The 8509-nt window shown below is 49.4% G+C and overlaps 1 pseudogene; it reads right to left on the reverse strand.

The window, feature by feature from the left end:
• Positions 1–6952: 6952 nt before the first annotated feature.
• LOC100348088 (prefoldin subunit 6 pseudogene) lies at positions 6953–7678 on the reverse strand (annotated as a pseudogene).
• Positions 7679–8509: the final 831 nt, after the last annotated feature.

Genomic DNA, 8509 nt, shown 5'->3' on the forward strand with positions numbered 1-8509 from the left:
GGCATCCCATATAGGTGCCAGTTCTAGTTCCGGCTGCTCCACTTCCGATCCAGCTCTCTGCTATGGCCTGAGAAAGCAGCAGAGGATGGCCAAAAACCTTGGACCTCTGAACCAGCCGTGAGAGACCCAGAAGCAGTTCCTGGCTCCTGGTTTCTTATCAGCTCAGCTCCAGCTATTGAGGCCATCTGGGGAGTGAACCAGCGGATGGAAGACCTCTCTCTCTCTGTCTCTACCTCTCTGTGTAACTCTGCCTTTCAAATAAATAAAATAAATTTTTAAAAATAAATATGTAAGTGTTCTGTGTTAAAACAGTTGTGCCAGGGCCAGTGCTGTGGCATAGTGGGTAAAGCCACCGCCTGCGGTGCTGGCATCCCATATGGGCACCGGTTCGAGTCCCAGCTGCTCCACTTCCCATCTAGCTCTCTGCTATGGCCTGGGAGAGCAGTAGAAGATGGTCCAAGTCTTTGGGTTCCTGAACCAGTGTGGGAGACCCAGAAGAAGCTCCTGGCTCCTGGCTTCAGATCTGTGCAGCTTCGGCCATTGTGGCCAATTGAGGAGTGAACCAGCGGAGAGAAGGCGTCTCTCTGTGTCTCTCCCTATCTCTCTGTGTAAATCTTACTTTCAAATAAACAAATAAATATTAAAAAAAAATAAACAGTTGTGCCATCGGTTGGGAAACCTGCATCCCATTGGGAGTAGCGGGGTTACTGCTTCTGATTGCAGCTCCCTGTTATTGCACACCCTGGAAGGCAGCCAGTGATGGCTCAAGTCCTTGGTCTCCTGCCACCCACATAGGAGACCTGGATTGAGTTCGGGTCTCAAGTTCAGTGGGGCTCAGTCGCAGTCAATGCTGGCATGTAGGAGTAAAACAGCAGAAAACTTTGTCTCTCTGTCTCTTTATCTCTCAAGTTAAAAAAAAATTGGTAAGAATGAACTCCATTTGTTAGAGCAAAACCAGATGGCAAGTAGCCTTGGAGCTGAGGGGGAAAAAAAAAAAAAAAGAAGAAAGAAAGAGATAACTCACAATATCAGCTCTACTAAAATCAAAAGGCTTGACTGTGATCAAATCACTTTATCGTTCAGAGTCTATTTGCTTTTTGGTAATAGAGAAGTCATGGATTTGATGGTCCCAAAGGTACTGCTTCAATGCAGTGCTGAAGCCCAGACTAAAACATCAACAGGTATTTATTGATTGTTAATGTGACATAAGTAATCGACCAAAGTCCTCGCTCTTAATGAGCTTACAGTCCAGTTGCTGCGATACGTTCTGAACACATAGGAAATGAGACTTCCACCATCTTAGCAGTTCAGCCGCAAGAAAGCAGTGAAAAACTCATTCAGGGTTCAGTGTGGCCAGGTGGATACTGTGTCCTGGTTTTACAACCGAATCTTGGAATTAGGTAGGACTTGGAAAGAAGGATGGAAAGTTGCTCTAACATGAGGGAAATAACAGAAACATAAAGAAATGATTGAACTTTTTAAAATATTTATTTATTTATTTATTTATTTGAAAGTCGGAGTTACACAGAGAGAAGGAGAGAAAGAGAAAGAAAGAGAGAAAGAGAGAGAGAGAGTCTTCCAACCGTTTTTTCACTCCCCAATTGGCCGCAAGGGCAGAGCCGCACCCATCCAAAACCAGAAGCCAGGAGCCTCTTCCGGGTCTCCGATGTAGGTGTAGGGGTCCAAGGACTTGAGCCATATTCTTTTGCTTTCCCGGGCCATACCAAAGAGTTGGATGGGAAGTGGAGCAGCCGGGTCGCAAACCGGTGCCCATATGAGATAATGGCACTGCAGGTGGCAGCTTTACCGGCTATGCCACATCACTGGCCCTAGGTGTTTTAGTAGGTTTGTGATAGGGAGCTAAGTACCAGAGAAGATAACTCCAGGGCTGAGGGTTTCCCAGGTAGGTGAGATGAAAAGAAGGAGGGACCTAGGACTTGAAGTACATGCAGGAAGTAACTGACTTTGGATCTGAGCTGAATGGGACTATGACCAGAGAAGCCTCACTGAAGGTGGATCTGAGCTCTGTTGGGACCAGGGTTTGTTTCCAGGAGAGCACTTGAGCAAGCAGACCAGAAGAATTGCAGATTGGAGTCACAGGGTCTCCAATTGCAGATTGGGGCAGAGGTTAAACCAGCAACTGGGATGCCAGCATCCCATGTCAGAGTGTCCATTCAAGTCCCGGCTGTTCCACTTATGATCCGGCTCCCTGCTAATGTGCCTAGGAAAGCAACAGAAGATGGTCCAAGTTCTTAGGCCCCTGCACCCACATGGGAGACACGGAAGAAGCTCCTGGATCCTGGCTTCAGATCGGCGCAGCTCCAGCCATTGTGGCCAATTGAGAAGTGACCCAGCAGATGGAAGACCTCTCTCTCTCTCTCTCTCTCTCTCTCTTCCCCTCCCTCTCCACTGTGTAACTCTGACTTTCAAATAAATAAATAAATCTTTATAAACAATACAAAACAAAAAAAGAAAGTATTCCCAGGTCCAGTGCTGTGGTGTAGTGGGTAAAGCCTCCGCCTGCAGTACCGGCATCCCATATGGGTACCCGTTTGTGCCCCGGCTGCTGCACTTCCCATCCAGCTCTCTGCTATGGCCTGAGCAAGCAGTAGAAGATGGCCCAAGTCCTTGGGCCCCTGCACCTGCGTGGGAGACCCGGAAGAAGCTCCTGGCTCCTGGCTTTGGATGGGCCCAGCTCTAGCTGTTGCAGCCATCTGGGTTGTGAACCAGCAAATGGAAGACCTCTCTCTCTCTGCCTCTACCTCTCTGTAACTCTGCCTTTCAAATAAATAAAGAAATCTTTTTTAAAAAAGTTACAAATAGCATTTGATGGACATACAGGGTAATAAGAAAGTATTCCCAAAATGGGATAGAGTAGAATCAGGCATTCAACTAACCAAACAGAAAGAGTCCAGCACAATTAGATTATACTTATACATCACATTTTTAAAATAGACTTATTGTATTTATTTGAAAGGCAGAGTCACAGAGAGAGAGGGAGACAGAGAGAGATCAGAAAGATTGATTTTCTACCCCCTGATTTACTCCCCAATTGGCTTCAAAAGCTGGGACTGGATCAGGCCAAAGCCAGGAGCCAGGAGCTTCTTCCAGGTCTCCACATGGGTGCAGGGGCCCAAGAACTTAGGCCATCTTCTGCCATTTTCCCAGGTGTATTAGCAGGGAGTTGGATTGGAAGTGGAGCAGCTGGGACTTGAACCGGAGTGATATGGGATGCCAGCACTGCGGGCAGCAACTTAACCTGCTACGCCACAGCGCCAGCTCTGTGTCATGATTTCTAATTATTTATTTGGTGCCCCCGTTGGTAGGCTATTTTAAAATTCTGAAAAACATTTGAAAACTAAAAACCTGTAGGTTATTTTTTACTCTCCGCATTTTAAAGTGTGCTGTGTTCAAATACAAGAGCATTCTCACCAGGTGGGGGAGCCAGGGAGCCGTTCTCGAGGCATTTTCAAAAGCAAGGAGCATATTTTAAGGGTTCAGCGACTGAGAGACATTTTTCTTTTCTTTTTTTTCCTTTTTTTTTTTTTTTTTTTTTGACAGGTAGAGTGGACACTGAGAGAGAGACAGAGAGACAGAGAGAAAGATCTTCCTTTGCCGTTGGTTCACTTTCCAATGGCCGCCGCGGCCGGCGCGCTGCAGCCGGCGTGCTGCAGCCGGCGCACCGCGCTGATCCGAAGGCAGGAGCCAGGTGCTTCTCCTGGTCTCCCATGGGGTGCAGGGCCCAAGCACTTGGGCCATCCTCCACTGCACTCCCGGGTCACAGCAGAGAGCTGGCCTGGAAGAGGGGCAACCGGGACAGAATCCGGCGCCCCGACCGGGACTAGAACCCGGTGTGCCGGCGCCGCAAGGCGGAGGATTAGCCTACTGAGCCGGGGCGCCGGCCCAGAGACATTTTTCAACGTAGAAAATTTCCCCCTTATGGTGTTTGCAGAGCAAACGTTTCTTGGATAGAACACAGAAAACATGAACTACCAAAGAAAAGGTTCAATCGCACTGCATCGGAATTAAAAGCTTTTGTTCTTCAAAGAAAATGAGAACCACAGGCAGGGAGGATATTGCCAACTGTGTATTGCCAAAGTATGTATTTAGAGTATATTAAAATCCTTATTCCGCCATCCTAAGACAAGCAACCCAATTCAAAGTGGGCAAATCACTTCACCAAAGAAAATATGTGAATGTCAAATAAATATATAGAAAGAAGCTATCATTAGTCAGCAAGGAAATGTCCATTAAAATCACAGTGAGACACAACTGCACACCGACTCCTATGGCTAACTTTACAAAGACATCATCGCTCCAGAACCTGAAGGGGAAGTAAAACAACTGGAGCTATCCCACGGTGCTGATGGGAATAGAAACTCAGCTCAACACTTTGGAGAATCATTTGGAAGTTTCTTTAAATGTTAAACATATGCCTACTCTCTGACCCTGCCACTGCTGTCTCAGGTGTCTCGTTAAAGAAATAAAACATGGCCGGCGCCGTGGCTCACTAGGCTAATCCTCTGCATTGCGGCGCCGGCACACCGGGTTCTAGTCCCGGTCGGGGCGCCGGATTCTGTCCCGGTTGCCCCTCTTCCAGGCCAGCTCTCTGCTGTGACCCGGGAGTGCAGTGGAGGATGGCCCAAGTGCTTGGGCCCTGCACCCCATGGGAGACCAGGAGAAGCACCTGGCTCCTGCCATCAGATCAGCACGGTGGGCCGGCCACGGCGGCTATTGGAGGGTGAACCAACGGCAAAAGGAAAACCTTTCTCTCTGTCTCTCTCTCTCTCACTGTCCACTCTGCCTGTCAAAAAATAAATAAATAAAAATAAAACATATCCACGTACAGACTTGTACACAGATGTCCATTGCAGCTTCATTTGTAATAGCCAGAAAAGTGGGGAAAATATCAAGACACAAATAAACCGTGGTATCTCCAGACAATGGCGACGCCTCAATAATCAGAGGATGAGGGCGCACACACCAGCATGGGTGAATCTGAAAGTGATTACGCTGCAGGAAGGAGCCGGCCGAAAAGAGCACAGATAATGGAATTGCAACTATTTTACAGGCAAAGTGCAGTGAGGGCAAGGGGCAGATGAGGCTTCCTCAGGGCTACAGGAGGCCACCCACTGTTGGGGGATGACGGATGTCTTCATTATCTTGATTGGGACGGTGTCCTCGCATATGTCAGGACTGGCCAGCAGTGGACATTTGGCCTAGAGGTTAAGGTGCCCATGTCCAGGGTAAAGCAGGTAAAGCCACCGCCTGCAGTGCCTGCATCCCACATGGGTGCCAGTTAGAGTGCCGGCTGCTCCACTTCTGATCCAGTTCTCTGCTAACACACCTTGGAAAGCAGTGGAGGATGGCCCAAGTCCTTGGACCCCTGTACCCATGTGGGAGACCCAGAAGAAGCTCCTAGCTTCTGGCTTCAGATCAGATCAGCTCTGGCCATTGCAGCCATTTGGAAAGTGAACCGGTGGATGGAACACCTCTCTCTCTCTGCCTCTCTGTAACTCTGCCTTTCAAATAAATAAACAAATTAAAAAAAAAAAAAAAAAGATGCTTGTTTCCCACCTCAGAGTACCTGTGTTTGCTACTTGCCTCTGGCTCCTGATTCCAGCATTCCTGCTAACGCAACCATGGAAAGCAATGGTGATGGCTCACGTGGTTAAGTTCGAGCTCCCACCTTTAGCCTCACTATTATTTGGGGAGTGAACCAAGGTGTGGGAGCTTGCTCTCTCTTTGTTTCTCTGTGTCACAAATAAGTTGTTTTTAAAAGTTCTTGGCCCGGCGCGCTATGGCTCACTAGGCTAATCCTCCGCCTGAGGCGCCGGCACCCTGGGGTTCTAGTCCCAGTTGGGGTGCCGGATTCTGTCCCGGTTGCCCCTCTCCCAGTCCAGCTCTCTGCTGTGGTCTGGGAAGGCAGTGGAGGATGGCCCAAGTGCTTGGGCCCTGCACCTGCATGGGAGACAAGGAAGAAGCACCTGGCTCCTGGCTTCGATCGGCACAGCGCCCACTGTAGCAGCCACTTGGGGGGTGAACCAACGGATAAGAAGGCCTTTCTCTCTCTCTCTCTCTCTGTCTAAATCTGCCTGTCCAAAAAAAAAAAAAAAAAAAAAAAAAAGTTCAAAATACATGCTTTAATATATGTAATCTATCTCACATGATTATGTATCTCAAAAAAGGTATATAGGGGCTGGCATTGTGGCACAGTATTACGCCACTGCCTGTAACACTATCATGCCATATTGGCACTGGTTAAAGTCCCAGCTATGGGGCAGACACTATGGCCTAGAAGGCTAAGCCTCCACCTGCAATGCCAGCGTTCCATACAGGTGCTGGTTCCGGCTTCTCCACTTTCAATCCAGCTCCCAACTAATCTGCCTGGGATAATAGTGCAAGATGGCCCAGGTGCTTCAGAGACCCAGACAAAGCTCCTGGCTCCTGGCTTCAGCCTAGCACAGCTCCAGTAGTTGCGGCCATTTGGGGAGTGAACCAGAGGATAGAAGACCTTTCTCTCTATCTCTCCCTCTCTCTCTGTAAATCCGCCTCTCAAATAAAGAAAATAAATCTTAAAAAAAAATTAAAAAAAAAAGTCCCAGCTGCTCCGCTTCTGATTCAGTTTCCTGCTAAGCAGCAGAAGATGGTGCAAGTGCCTGGCTCCTAACTTCAACCTGGCCCAGCCACGGCAGTTGCTGCCATCTGGAGAGTGAACCAGTGATTGGAAAATTCTCTCTCTCCCTCTCTCTCCCCCTTTCTCTATAACTCCAACTTTAAAATAAATCTAGAAAGGAAGAAAGAGAGAAAGAGAGAGAAAGGAAGGAAATATCTGTTGATCTTTTTTCTGGCGCTTTTACATTTTATTAGCTACTATAGTACAGACCCTCTCCCCCCACCACCACCATGAGGTCGGGCCCCAGTTGCCCCGTCACCCCCCTCCCCCATGAGATCAGACCTTCCTAGGAGCCTCTGCCCGGGCCGCCTGGGCCCTCTGGAACTCCTGCTGCCACAGAGCAAGGCTCTCCCTCTGTTGCTCTGACAGCCATTCAAGGTCCCAGAGCTGAGATTCGTATTGCTTGATTTCAGCTGTGACACAGTCCAGCCTCTTCCCCACTGTGGCCCGAAACTCCCCCAGCTTCTGCTTAACCAGCACTGGACCCAAACGTTCAAAGACTAGGGGCTGGGCCCGTGGCATAGTAGGTTAAGCCTCTGCCTGCAATGCTGGCATCCCATATGGTTTGAGTCCTGACTGCTCCACTTCCAATCCAGCTCCCTGCTAATGCCCTGGGAAAGCACCAGAAGATGGGCCCCTGCACCCATGTGGGAGACCTGGAGGAAGTTCCTGGCTTCAAATGGGCTCAGCTCTGGCTGTTAGGGCCATTTGGGGAGTGAACCAGTGAATGGAATATCTTATCTTCTCTTTTCTCTGTCTATAACTCTGCCTCTCAGATAAATAAATAGATGTTGAAAAAAAGAAAGAAAAAAAAAAAAAACAGAAGAAGTTTCAAGACCAGATTGGATCCCTCCTGCAGAGCCAGTTCCCCCTTCACAACAGCAGTTTCTGTTCGTCGGGCTTCCAGCTTCTGCCTCTCTGGCATGGACATACTCAAGTCCTTCTGCGGCTCTGATACGCCTCCGCTTCTCCCCACAGCTTCTTCTGGCTCAGCTCAGCCATGGCCGGGATGACAGCCCGCGGGGGGCGGGCGGTCTCTTCCGCTCTCTGGAAGGTACTGAGCCCCCCCCCCCCCCCCCCGCCCCAGACAGGCCTAAAGAAATGACAGCACTCTTGAGCGGCAGTCCTTTAGGCTCTGCAGCCTCTCCCTGTCCCAAAAGGCGAATCTAAACAACCCCTGAGAGTGCAGGGTGAAAAGAGATGCAAATCCCCTCAAAGGATACCTACCCTAACCTATTCACATTTTCCCTTCTGTGTTAATCAACCTGGAAGTAAACAAACCTTGGTTGGTTTTTAAGTCCCCCCCTCCCCGCCTTTGTTTTGCTCTTTTAGAAAAAATATTCATTTGAAAAAAAGAACAGAGAGAGAGGAGACCCAGAGAGAAAGGGCTCAGCCAACTGTCGGTTGACTCCCCAAACGGCTGCAACAACTAGTCCTGGGCCAGGTCAAAACCAGGAACCAGGAACTCCATCTGGGTCTCCTACGCAGGTGCAGGGGCTCGAGTCTTTGGGCCACCTTTCACAGCTTTCCCAGGTGCATTAGAGGGAGCTGGATTGAAGTGGAGCAACTGGGACTTGAACCAGTGCTCTGATGTGGGATGCAGATGTGAGAACTGCAGTCTGGGGCCAGCGCCATGGCACAGTAGGTTAATCCTCCACCTGCAGTGCTGGCATCCCATATGGGCCCTGGTTCTAGTCTCGGCGGTTCCTCTTCCAATCCATCTCTCTGCTGTGGCCTGGGAAAGCAGAAGATGGTCCAACTCCTTGGACCCCTGCACCCACATGGGAGACCCAGAAGAAGCTCCTGGGACCAGCGCCGCCGCTCACTAGGCTA

Source organism: Oryctolagus cuniculus, chromosome 12 (assembly GCF_051225735.1).
Source record: "Oryctolagus cuniculus isolate XC-2025 breed Fujian yellow rabbit chromosome 12, ASM5122573v1, whole genome shotgun sequence".
Classification (NCBI taxonomy): domain Eukaryota; kingdom Metazoa; phylum Chordata; class Mammalia; order Lagomorpha; family Leporidae; genus Oryctolagus; species Oryctolagus cuniculus.